The sequence below is a fragment of the Oryctolagus cuniculus genome, chromosome 10, assembly GCF_964237555.1.
Source record: "Oryctolagus cuniculus chromosome 10, mOryCun1.1, whole genome shotgun sequence".
NCBI classification, from domain to species: domain Eukaryota; kingdom Metazoa; phylum Chordata; class Mammalia; order Lagomorpha; family Leporidae; genus Oryctolagus; species Oryctolagus cuniculus.
The window spans coordinates 99,980,210-99,992,665 of NC_091441.1; the positions used below are offsets into that span (position 1 = coordinate 99,980,210).

Consider the following 12,456-nt stretch of genomic DNA (forward strand, 5'->3'; position numbering starts at 1 on the left):
CCTCTTCCTATCCAGCTCTCTGCTATGTCCTGGGAAAGCAGTAAAAGATGGCCCAAGTACTTGGGCCCCTGAACCCACATGGGAGATGTGGAAGAAGCTCCTGGTTTTGGATGGGCTCAGCTCTGGCCGTTGCAGCCATTTTGGGGGTGAACCAGCAGACAGGAAATCTTTCTGTTTCTCCCTCTCACTGTAACTCTGCCTCTGAAATAAATAAATATCTTTAAATATATATATATATATATATATATATATACACAACAAACCTACAGCTAACATCATAGTTAGTGGAGATAAAATAAAAACTTTCAGAAATAGAACTACCAGGGTATCCAGCAACCCCACTATTGGAAATATACCCAAAATAATGAAATCAACCTCTTGAAGAGTCACTGAGAGTCCCATGTTTATTGTAGCACTATTTTTAACATCCAGGATATGGAATCAACATAAATGTTTATCAACAGGTGAATGGATAAAGAAAATGTGATATAAATACATAATGGAATACTATTCAACCATAAAAAGCATGAAACCAGTTATTTGCAACAGTGTGGATATACAGGAAGACACTAAATAAGTTAAACACAGAAATACAAACACTGCATTATCTCATAAGTGGAAACTAAAATTTGATCTCATACTAGTTTCCAGAGACTGGGGAGAGCAGGGGTTGGGGATGGGGGAGAGGTTAGTCAATGGATGCCATATTACAGTTAGACAGAAGGAATAGGTTCTGTGTTCCATGGCATCTCAGGGTGAATATAATTAACAGTAATGCAATATGTATCTCAGAAGAGAATTTTGAATATACCCACCATAAATAAATGATAAAAATTAAAGATGATAATTATGCTAATCACCCTGAGTCAATCATCACCCAATCAATATAATCTTGAATCAAAACATCACAATGGGGACTGGCATTGCCATAGGTTAAACTGCCACTTGCATCATCAGCATCCCATATTTGAACAACAGTTTGAGTTCTGGCTACATCACTTCCGATCTAGCTTCCTTCTAACCCAACAAGACCCAAGTGATTGGGTCCCTGCCACCCATGAGGGAAAGAGGATGCAGATTCTGTCCCAGACATTGCTATTGCAGCCATTCGAATAGTGAACCAGCTGATGAAAGATTTCTCTCTTTCTGACTCTCCTCTCTCTCTCTGTTGCTCTGCCTTTCAAATAAATAAACAAATAAATCTTCAAATGTAAAAACATCACACTGGGGGTAGGTGTTCTGTGCAACAATTGTTGAGGGAGAGAGCACCTGGCTCCTGGCTTCGAATCTGCACAGCACTGGCCATGGCGGCCATTTGTGGGGTGGGCCAATGGAGGGAAGACCTTTCTCTTTGTGTCTCTCTCTCTAACTTTGCCTGTCAAAAAAAAAAAAAAATCTGTAGCAATCAAGACAGTGAGGTATTGGTACAAAAACAGATCAGTAGAACAGGATAGAGAGCCTGGGGAACAGGTGTTCCGTGCAGGGTTTAAGCCATCTCTTGGGACACCTACATCCCATATCAGAGTGCCTGGATTTGAGTTCTGGTTCTGCATCTGATCCCTGATTCCTGCTAATGTATATCCCGGGAAGCAGTGGTGATGGCTGCCACCCATGCCCAATAGCCCCAGCCCTGGCTAGTGCAGACACTGGGGAAGGAAACCAGCAGATGAGGTATCTCTGTCTTTCTGGGTTTCAAGTAAATAAAAATTTTAAAAAGAACAGAGCATCCAAATAGACTCACATGATTACAGTCAACAGATTTTTTACTAAGGAGCAAAGATTGTGCAATGGAGAAGAAAATATTTTAACAAATCGTACTAGAACAACTGGATATCCACATGCAAAAAAGTTAATTTGGATGCAGATTCCACACCCTGCACAAAAATGAATGCAAAATGTATTTTACACTTATATATAAAGTTGAGACTATAATATTCCTGGAAGATAACAGGAAAAATCTAGGCTACTTTGGGATTAGTAATGACTGTTTAGATAGAACACTAAAGATGTAACCATGATAAGCTGTACGTCATTAAAATTTAAAACTTCTGTAAAAGATATTGTCAAGAAAATGAGAAGACAGACAAAAGCACATGGAAGTGATTATGGTGGTTTCTCAAGATCAGAGAAAACTTCCAATCTTCCCCTAGGCAGTGGGTCTCTGACCTTGAATCCTAAGAAACTAAATGCCTTTATTTTGGAGGTCAGCTTATTCCACAGGGGCAGAAAGAAATAATTGTGTACAAGGTGAGACTACTTAAAAAGGCATGCTTTCTTTGAGAGATACAAATGTATGAATTAACAAATAAAAAATGTGAAAAACATTTTTATTTAAGGAAAGAGGCTAGAGTTTAAATTAAATTAGCCAGGATTAATTAAATTACATGGATTGAAAAATAGACAATTCTTTAGAAAAAAAATAAAAATTTTAAATTTAGCCGGTGCTGTGGGTCAGTGGGTTGACGCCCTGGCCTGAAGTGCCGGTATCCCATATGGGTGCTGGCTTGAGACCCAGCTGCTCCACTTCCTGTCTAGCTCTCTGCCATGGCCTGGGATAGCAGTAGAAGATGACCCAAGTCCTTGGGCCCCTGCACCCATGTGGGAGACCAGGAAGAAGCTCCTGGCTTCGGATTGGCACAGCTCTGGCCGTTAAAACCATCTGGGGAGTGAACCATTGTATGGAAGACCTCTCTCTCTCTCTCTTTGCCTCTCCTCTCTCTGTGTAACTCTGACTTTTAAATACATAAATCTTTTAAAAAATATTTAAATATGTAGAAGGCTACAAATGCTACAAATTATAACCTAGATATGCTACAAATTACCTAGCAAACATGGTTAATATCTTAGTATTAAATCTACAGCATCTATAACATGCAGCCTGAATTATAAGGATTAAGACTTACTGCAGGCTGGCGCCTCGGCTCACTAGGCTAATCCTCCGCCTTGCGGCGCCGGCACACCAGGTTCTAGTCGCGGTTGGGGCGCCGGAGTCTGTCCCGGTTGCCCCTCTTCCAGGCCAGCCCTCTGCTGTGGCCAGGGAGTGCAGTGGAGGATGGTCCAAGTGCTTGGGCCCTGCACCCTATGGGAGACCAGGATAAGCACCTGGCTCCTGCCATCGGATCAGCATGGTGTGCCGGCCGCAACGCGCTGGCCGCGGCGGCCATTGGAGGGTGAACCAACGGCAAAGGAAGACCTTTCTCTCTGTCTCTCTCTCTCACTGTCCACTCTGCCTGTCAAAAAAATAAAAATTAAAAAAATAAAAAATTAAAAAAAAAGACTTACTGCAAAGAATCCTCTGAGAACATAGGTTTGATGTATGGTCCAGTTTCAAAATTAAATAGCATAACTAGTTATCAAACAAATGACTGAAAGCAAGTGTGTTAGGCTTTTCCTAGCCTCTTTCATCTGTCCATTTCCATTACACACATTCTTCACCAACAAAGCATAATTCCATCTGCTTGCTTTTCCTCATAAGCTCTCAGGCAAACCACTTTTGGAGAACAGCTTTTGAACTCCATAAGGAAAAAATCAAAATTCTTTCAGAAGGAAACTAAAAAATTTCAGAGATCCTTTCCCGTTATTAGCAATCATTAACCTGAGTTAAGGAAACGATTTATTTCTGCCACTATTTTACTTATTGAATTTTCCCCCATTTTATTTGAAAGAGAGAGAGAGAGAGGCAGGGAGGGAGAGAGGGAGAGAGAGAGAGAGAGAAAGATTGATTTTCCATCAACTGGTTCACTCCCCAAATACTTGTAACAGCCAGAGCTGGATCAGCCAGAGGCAGGAACCTAGAACCACGTGGGTGGCAGGGACCCAAATACTTGAACCATTGCCGGTTGTTTTCCAGGGTGCACATTAGCAGAAGAGGAGCTGGAACTTGAACCAGGCACTCAGATAAGGGATGCAGTATGGCAAGCAGTGGGTGTCATAACTGCTGTACCAAAAACCTCCATTTTGCCACTTTTAAACACAGATATTTAAGTGGGGATTAACAAAATCTTTTTTTTCTCAAAGATTTAATTATTTATATGAAAAGCAGAATTAGAAGAGAGAGGGAGAGAAAAAAAGAGATATCTTCCATCCACTGGTTTACTCCCCAAATGGGCACAATGGCTGGAGCCGGGCCAAGCTGAAGCCAGGAGCCAGACGTTTCATCCAGGTCTCCCATATGAATGGCAGGGGCCCAAGCACCTGGGCCATCTTCTGATGCTTTCCCAGGCACAGAGCTGGATTAGAAGTGGAGCAGCTGAGTCTCAAATTGGTGCCCGTATGGGATTGCAGGCAGCAGCTTTACCCACTATGCCACAACACTGGCCCATATTACTATCTTTTTTATCACGAAAAGAGACATTAGACATCCTAATGAGGTGTAAAGTGCCTAGTGTCACCAAAGAAGCATACTTGCCAAAAAAATTGAACCTTAACCTGATTATGTCTATGATCTAATCACCAGTTAAAACAGAGACTAAATACCACTTCAGGAATGTAATCAGCAAAATAAAAATTGAGGAAAAATTAATAATAAGTACACAGTGTCAAATTTAAGTGATCCTATTTCTGTTCATAAAACAGTTTAAACAAGCCTATTTCAAAACAAGAAAGGGTAAGAGACAATAGACTTAGAGTTTAAGTATATCAAATAAATACAGTGTTTCAATTTGGAGTTGTAAGAAAATAATCAATGAGGAGAGTGTGGTGGCAGCAAGTTAAGCCACTTCTTGGGATATTTGCATCCCATATTAGAGTACCTGGTTTGAGTCTTTCCTCCATTTCCCACCCAGCTTCCCAGTAATGCACACCCTCAGAAATAGAAAACGATGGCTCAAGTACTTGGGCACCTGCTACCCATGTGGGAGACTGATGGAATTCCTGGCTACTGGCTTCAGCCTGGTCCAGCTGTGGCATTTAGGGAAGTAAACCAGCAAATGAAAAATGGATCTCTGTGTCTCTCTTTCCCCCCTCTTTCTCTCCGTTGCCCTGCCTTTTAAATAAATATAATTACTTTTAGTTTTTACTTATTTATTTATTTGTTTATTTGAAAGTCAGAATTACACACAGAGGGAAGGAAAGGCAGAGAGAGAAGAGAGATCTTCCATCTGATGGTTCACTCCCCAGTTGGCTGCAATGGCTGGAGCTGTGCTGATCCAAAGTCAGGAGCCAGGAGCTTCTTCCGGGTCTCCTGCGGGTGCAGGGGCCCAAGGACTTGGGCCATCTTCCACTGTTTTCTCAGGCCATAGCAGAGAGCTGGATTGGAAGAGGAGCAGCCAGGACTAGAACCTGGTGCCTATATGGGATGCCGGTGCTCAGGCCAGGGCTTTAACCCATTGCACCACAGCGCCAGCCCCTAATTTTTAAAAGAAAATTTAACTATTGGCTGACTACTTATAATATTAAGAAATTGTTTTAAGCATGATAATGATATTGTGGTTACTCTGTTGCCCTGCCTTTTAAAGAAATATAATGTTTTTATAGATTTATTTTATTTATTTGAAAGACTTAGAAAGGTCTTCCATCCTCTGGTTCACTGCCCAGATGACTGCAATGGCCGGGGCTGCGCCCATCTGAAGCCAGGAGCCAGGAGGTTCCTCTGGGTCTCCCACGTGGGTGCAGGGGCCCAAGGACTTGGGCCATCTTCTACTGCTATCCCAGGTCATAGCAGAGAACTGGATTGGAAGAGGAGCAGCCGGGACTAGAACCGGCACCCATATGGGATGCTGGAGCTTCAGGCCAGGGCTTTAACCCACTGTGCCACAGCGCCAGCCCCAATAAATATAATTTTTTAAAAGCAAGAAAATTTAACTATTGGCTGACTACTTTTAATATTGAGAAATTATTTTAAGTATGATATGATATCGTGGTTATATTAAAATAGAGTCCTGAGGCAGGCGTTTGGTGCAGAAGTAAGACACTACTTGAGATGCCAGCTTCCCATATCAGAGTGGCTGGGTTTAAGTTCTGGCCTCACTTCCAGTTCTAGCTACCTGCTAATGTATACCTTGGAGGCAGCAGGAGATGCATGGCTCAAGTACTTTGCTGCCACTCATGTGAGAGAATCAGGTTGATTTCTAGACCCCTGTCTTTGACCCTGTCCAGCTCTGGCTATTGCAAGTATTTGGGGAGTGAACAAGAAGATAGATCTTTCAAATAAATAATACTTGCGTTTATATATACATACAATTAAAATTTAGCTATTTATTTGAAAGAGTTACAGAGAGATAGGGAGAGACAGAGAGCTCTTGCATCTGTTGGCTCATTGTCCGGATGGCTGCAACAGCCAGCTCTGGGCCAGGCTGAAGTTAGGAGTTGGGAGCTTCATTGGCTCTCCCAAGTGGGTGGCAGGGGCCAAACATTTGTGCCATCTTCAGCTGCTTTTTCTAGGCCCTTAGCAAGGAGCTGGATTGGAAGTGGAGCTGCGTTGATCCGAAGCCAGGAGCCAGGTGCCTCCTCCTGGTCTCCCACGTGGGTGCAGGGCCCAAGTACTTGGGCCATCCTCCGCTGCACTCCTGGGCCACAGCAGAGAGCTGGACTGGAAGAGGAGCAACCGGGATGGAATCTGATGCCCTGACTGGAACTAGAACCCGGGATGCCAGCGCTGCAGGCGGAGGATTAGCCTATTGAGCTGTGGTGCCAGCCCTAAACATAGGTTTTAAATGAATAAAATAATCCAATGTCTGTATTTTGCTTCAAAATAATGGAAACAGACTGAAGGAATTGTGGGGGAGAACAGACTGACTACTGGACTGGAACTCCTTCATCCATTATCTCTACTTTCATTGAAACAGTCCAGAATAAAAAGTTAATGAATAAATATTTTGTGCTAGTGGACAACTTGCAAAGTTATTACTTCTCGACAGAAGTTCTTCCCTAAACTCCAGATTCCTATATTCAACTACTGACTTGACATCTCTAATTGGGTGAATAATATGCACTTCAAACTTAACATGTCCAAAGCCAACGTCCTCATTCTTCACCGAAAACATCCTCTACTTACTGCTTTCCAGTTTCAATTCATGGTGACTTCATCTTTCCAGGCACTTAGGCTAAAGCCATAGTCCTTTTGGACTCCTTTTTCTCACACCCTTACATCCAGTCAATCAGCAAACAATTCCTCTAAAATACATCTAGAATCTGATCATTTCTCACTACTTCCTTTCTGGAAACTGTAGGATTGTCAGATAAAATGGGACACCCAGTTAAATTTAAATTTCCCAAATGTTACATGACATACTTGTACTAAAAAATGTTTTACCTGAAATTCAAATTTAACTAGGTGTCATCTATTTTCACTTGCCAAATCTGACATCCCTGTTCCACTGTCAGCAGCCTGGATTACTGAAATGCCCTCCTAACCAGTCTCATATTCTGCTCTTGTCCTACTTCAGTCTCTTCTCTATCAGTCAGTTCCATTAACCATGAGTCAGATCACATAATCCTTTTACTCACTCGTCTGCTCATCCCTACTGAGAATACAAGCCAGAATTCTAAGATTGTTTTACAGCATCCTCTGCAATCTCCTCTCAGTCCTGCTCTGCCATCTATACCCAGTCCACACCTCTTAAACTGCATTCCGCTGTTGCTTCTTCTTGCTGGGCACACGTCAGCTTCAAGTCCATTTTGTATGCTGCGCCCTTGATCTGATGCACTCCTCTCTTAGATATCAGCACCATAGGCTGCCCCACCTATATATGATCTCTCAAACTACTCAACATTGTAACCCTTTGTCAATCATCATGACCTTCACTTCGTTTTTCTCCACAGCATATTATCTTTCTAATGCACTATATGTTAATTTGTCTTCTGTTCACAACACACGTCCACGTCTACAGAACATAGTATTATTTAGCTCTTTGAGGATAAGCATTTTTGTCTTTTCTGTTCACTGTTATATTCCGAGAACCCAGAAAATATGCCTGGCACATAGTAGTGCTCAGAAAACATTTGCTAAAGGAGTAAAAGGCCAATAAATTTGCAAACTAAATTAGAACAAGAAAGCAAAACATTTTGAGTAGCCATAGATTTAAAATACATTATTTACAATTATTAGCCTTAAATCCTTAGGACAGAATTATTATAGATTTTAATAAAAGATGTATATGTATGTAAATATGGAATTCATGATTCGTGTTAGCCTCTCTGATAGCTTGAGTTTGTTTCTTCCCTGCATGTACTAACAGAAATTCCTCCTTTTGGGTCAGGTGTTTGGTGCAGCAGCTTATTAGGTTGTCAAGCTTGGAGAGCTTGCACCCCATATTAGAGTGCCTGGCTTGAGCCCCAAATCCTCTACCACCAGTTTAACTTCCTGCTAATGCACTCTGGATCCAGCAAATGATGCTCAAGTACTTGGATCCCTTCCACACACACGGGAGACCTGGATGGAATCCCAGGCTCCTGATTTTGGCCTAGCACAGGCCCAGTAGTTGTGGGCATTTGGGGAGTGAATCAGCAGATGGAAAACTTCTATCTCTATTTCTGCCTTTCAAACAAAGTAAAAATGGAATTTAAAAATAATATTCTTTCTAGAATCTAGATTTAGAATCTATGCAATCACTGAATTGTGATCATTATATTATGCCATCATTACAATACCTAGATGGCAAGTTCTCTATCATCTTCCATCTCCATTTTTGGTGACGAAGGAAAGTAATTTCTATAGCCTGTAGATTGGGGTTTACAATAGTACCCCCTCTTACCCTTGGAGAAATGTTCCAAGTTTTGAGTGGATTACTGAAACCTCAGATAGTACTGACTTATAATTTAGTTACTGTTCTATCTTAGCTAAGTAACTGTCACATACTACAACTGTAAACTTTTGCAGTTTGAGGTGCAAGAGTAATACTACAGTGAATTTCTTTTTTATTCTGCATAATTTCACAGAGAAGATTCATTCTTAATATAGACCTAAACTATGTCAGCACATGAATTTTTTTCTTTCCCAACATCAAGAGCTTTCACCTTCCCACAGAAAATACTTTATGGCTTTTCTTTGGCATGTCTGAATTGACAGTATCACTATTTTTTTGCTGTGGTGCCATCACTGAGTTATACATGGACTAACTGATCTGATAACTTAGTGACTAGTGGGTAGGTAGCATATACAATATGGATCCAACAAAAAGGATGGTTTATATCCTAAGTGAGACAGAACCAGACAAGTGAGAGATTTCATCATGTGACTCAGACATACAGTTGAAAATCCACCAATTATTTTTTTCTGGAAATTTCCATGTAATATTTTTGGACCATGAGTCACTGAACTCCCAGAAAAAGATTGAAGGGGGACTACTGTAATATCTCCCTGGGTTCTAGAACCTAACGTCTTATTATTATTATTATTTGAAAGACTGAGTTACAGAGAGAGGTAGAGACAGAGAGAGGTCTTCCATCCGATGGTTCACTCCCCAGATGGCTGCAACGGCCAGAGCTGTGCCTGTCCGAAGCCAGGAGCCAGGAGCTTCCTCTGGTCTCCCAGGTGGGTGCAGAGGCCAAGACCTTGGGCCATCTTCACTGCTTTCCCAGGCCATAGTAGAGAGCTGGATTGGAAGAGGAGCAGCCGGGACTAGAATCAGTGCCCATATGTGATGCTGGAGCTTCAGGCCAGGGCTTTTATCTGCTGCATCACAGTGCTGGCCCAAGAGCCTAACTTATTCTTTTTTTTTTAAGATTTTATTTATTTATTTGACAGGTAGAGTTACAGAGAGAGAGACAGAGACAGAGAGACAGAGAAAGGTCTTCCTTCCGTTGGTTCACTCCCCAACTGGCTGCAACGGTCCAAAGCCAGGAACCAGGTGCTTCCTCCTGGTCTCCCATGTAGGTGCAGGGGACCAAGCACCTGGGTCATCCTCCACTGCCTTCCCAGGCCACAACAGAGAGCCAGACTGGAAGAGGAGCAGCCGGGACTAGAACTGGCGCCCATATGGAATGCTGGCGCCACAGGCAGAGAATTAACCTACTGCGCCACAGCGCCCACCTCCTAATTTATCAAGTGAGTTTTTAATGTGGTTATAGAAATGTCCATGGTTATAACCTTATTTTTCTCCCCTAGTTAACAAAATTGTGGTAAATACATCATCATTCTCATGAATGTCTAGGGACCACGTGGGGCTTGATGTACTCAGCCTCAGGTTTTTCTGTCTTCTGTGCATTTACCGGTGCACAAATTCCCATAGGGTAGAAAGCCCATCTGCTAAAGCTCTCCTTGAAGATGCTAGTACAACACTAGTAATGGAGAGGCAAAACTCCGAGGTGAACGAAAACATAACTGCACATATTAAAAACACTCAAGGGCAGGCTTGCCCCCTCATAGCACAGCTCCATCCCTCTTAATGCATGAAGGTCCTGGTGTTTGGCAACCCCCTGGGATGTGCCTGAGTTCCAGGCCTGGCTCCATTTCCTGTTAATGAGCACTCTGGAAGGCAGCAGGTGATGGCCCAAATACCCGGGTCCCTGCCACCCGTAAGGGAGACCCGGATGTGGTTCTTAGCTCCTGGCTGTGGCCTGGCCCCAGCATCTGCTGAAGCAGGCATTTGGGGAGTGAAAAAGCAGATGGGAAATCTCTCCCTCACTCTCTCTGCTCTTCAAATAAATATAGGAATTCAATGTTCAATAAATAAAGGAAGTGTGGAAGGGAAGGAACAGTTGCATGCACTCAAGGAAGGCAGGGCCGTGGGCCAGGTGGACACGGAAGGCAGCCAGCGGAGAGGCCGCCCTGAGGGACACGGCGCCGCCCCCAAGCCGCCCGGCGAGGCTCTTCCAAAGACCCGTCCAGCTCCTTTAGTCTCCTCCTGGCCCCCGCCAGGGCCACCTCAGCCAGAGCAGCCCGCTCCCCACCTCCACCTCCACCTCCAGTCTCGTAGGCGAGACTCTGAGCAGCTAGACTAAATCATTCCGGGGTCTATTCCAGAGACCCCCGGGGGATTTTTCTCTTATCATCAAAGATAAGTCCCAGGGGCCTTCCTGGGGTCCCAGGGGGAGCCGCCAGGCCCAGGAGCGCAGCGCCCCGCGAATCTGAGGAGACCCGCCCTCTGGGGATGAGCGCCGAGGTCGAGTCTCCTTCAGGAACCAGACTTGCCTACCGCCTCAGCGACGGCGGCCAGGAACTCCCGAGCCAGGCGGTGTTCGGGAAACGCCACGAGGCCGTCAGGAGTCTCGAACCCGTCCTTACCACAGCCGCGTTCAGCTCCCCAACTCCGCCCCCGCCCCCGACTCACACCCCTCCCGTCCCGGATTCCAGGTGCCCTCTTCCCGCCTCAGGTGCCACAGCACGCGCGGCCCCGCCCCCAGGGCCCGCTCCGACCAATGGGGACTCCGCCCGGTCCCCGGGGCCCCGCCCCCGCGGCGGCACCCCAGCTAACGGTTTTAACGGTGCTAACGGTTTTAACGGTCCTAACGGTCTTAGCGGTGTTAGCCTTCCGATTCCAGGACCTTCTTCGCCACACAGGCTGCTGCCGCATGCCACACCCAGCCCACGAGCGTCCCCTCGGGATGTGCCCTCATATCCTAGCCCTCACACCTCTCAGGGCAGACACCCTCACTGTCACTACACCCCAGTGCAAGTATGGAAAACAGGGAGGCCCTGAGTCCAAGGAACGGCAAGGAGCCGCCCGTGGGCTGAGGTGATTGATGGGTGCAAGGACAGGGCGCCGGGAGGAGCTGGAAGGGGCGGCTCGGACGGAGACCCCGGACCGAGGCCCAGAAGGAGGAGGGAGCGGAGGCGAGAAGGCATGAGAGGTTTCCGGCATGAGGAGGCTGGAATGGCTCCGGGCAGGGACAGCAGGTGCAGGGCAGGAAGGCTCTGTTTTGCTTCTGATGGTTATAGATGACGTTGAGGGCAATGAAACGGGATAAAGTGGCTGGTGAAAGGAGTATGACAGAAAAGAGATTGGATTGAGCCAGGATGCACACAGCTAGTTTAGGGGCCTGTGAGGTGCGGAGAAAGCAGACGAAAGGCCAGAGAGAGCTGCCAAGGGCCCCGGGAGGGACCGGGAGAGTGAGGTGCCCTGAAAGTACCTCACAGAGGAAGGGGAAATCAGCTGTGACAGACGCTGCTGATGTGTCACGGAGGATTTCACGATTGGTGACCCTGACAGGAGCAGTTTCGGTGGTGTAGTGAGGACCAACATCCGATGGTGTGTGGTTGCAAAGGCCAGGAGGAGCGATTTGGTATATCCATGCAATGGAAAACTACAAGCAATAGAGAGGGATGGCCAACGGATACACAGAATAATAGCGGTAAACCTCAAAATAACTGTGCTGAGGGAAAGCCAGACACAAAAGAACACATACAGTATGGCTTCATTTATATAAGATTCTATATATACATAGATTCTATAATTCAAATTATAGCAACAAAAAGCAGAACAGTGCTTGCCTGAGAGAAATGAGTGTCATAGTAAAGGACTGCCAACGGGCAGAAGGAAATTTAAGGGTGACAGGTAGGTTTACTATATTGATTGT

At 44.9% G+C, this 12,456-nt stretch overlaps 2 protein-coding genes across 3 annotated transcripts in view; one reads left to right on the plus strand and one right to left on the minus strand.

Annotated features, from left to right (window-relative positions):
- Positions 1–11,190, minus strand: part of IHO1 (interactor of HORMAD1 1) — a 32,180-nt gene extending 20,990 nt beyond the window's left edge. Inside the window, exon 1 of the mRNA XM_017343815.3 lies at positions 11,076–11,190. The gene's annotated coding sequence lies outside the window, so the exon portion shown is untranslated. The remainder of the gene's footprint in view (positions 1–11,075) is intronic.
- A 286-nt stretch (positions 11,191–11,476) lies between these two features.
- The window catches only part of CIMIP7 (ciliary microtubule inner protein 7), a 28,936-nt gene continuing 27,956 nt past the window's right edge, over positions 11,477–12,456 (plus strand). Inside the window, exons 1-2 of one of the 2 annotated variants that reach the window (XM_008260646.4) lie at positions 11,477–11,615; positions 12,346–12,434. The gene's annotated coding sequence lies outside the window, so the exon portion shown is untranslated. Of the gene's footprint in view, positions 11,616–12,097; positions 12,232–12,345; positions 12,435–12,456 lie in introns of those variants that run through there. The other variant, XM_070050824.1, reaches the window with a different exon arrangement.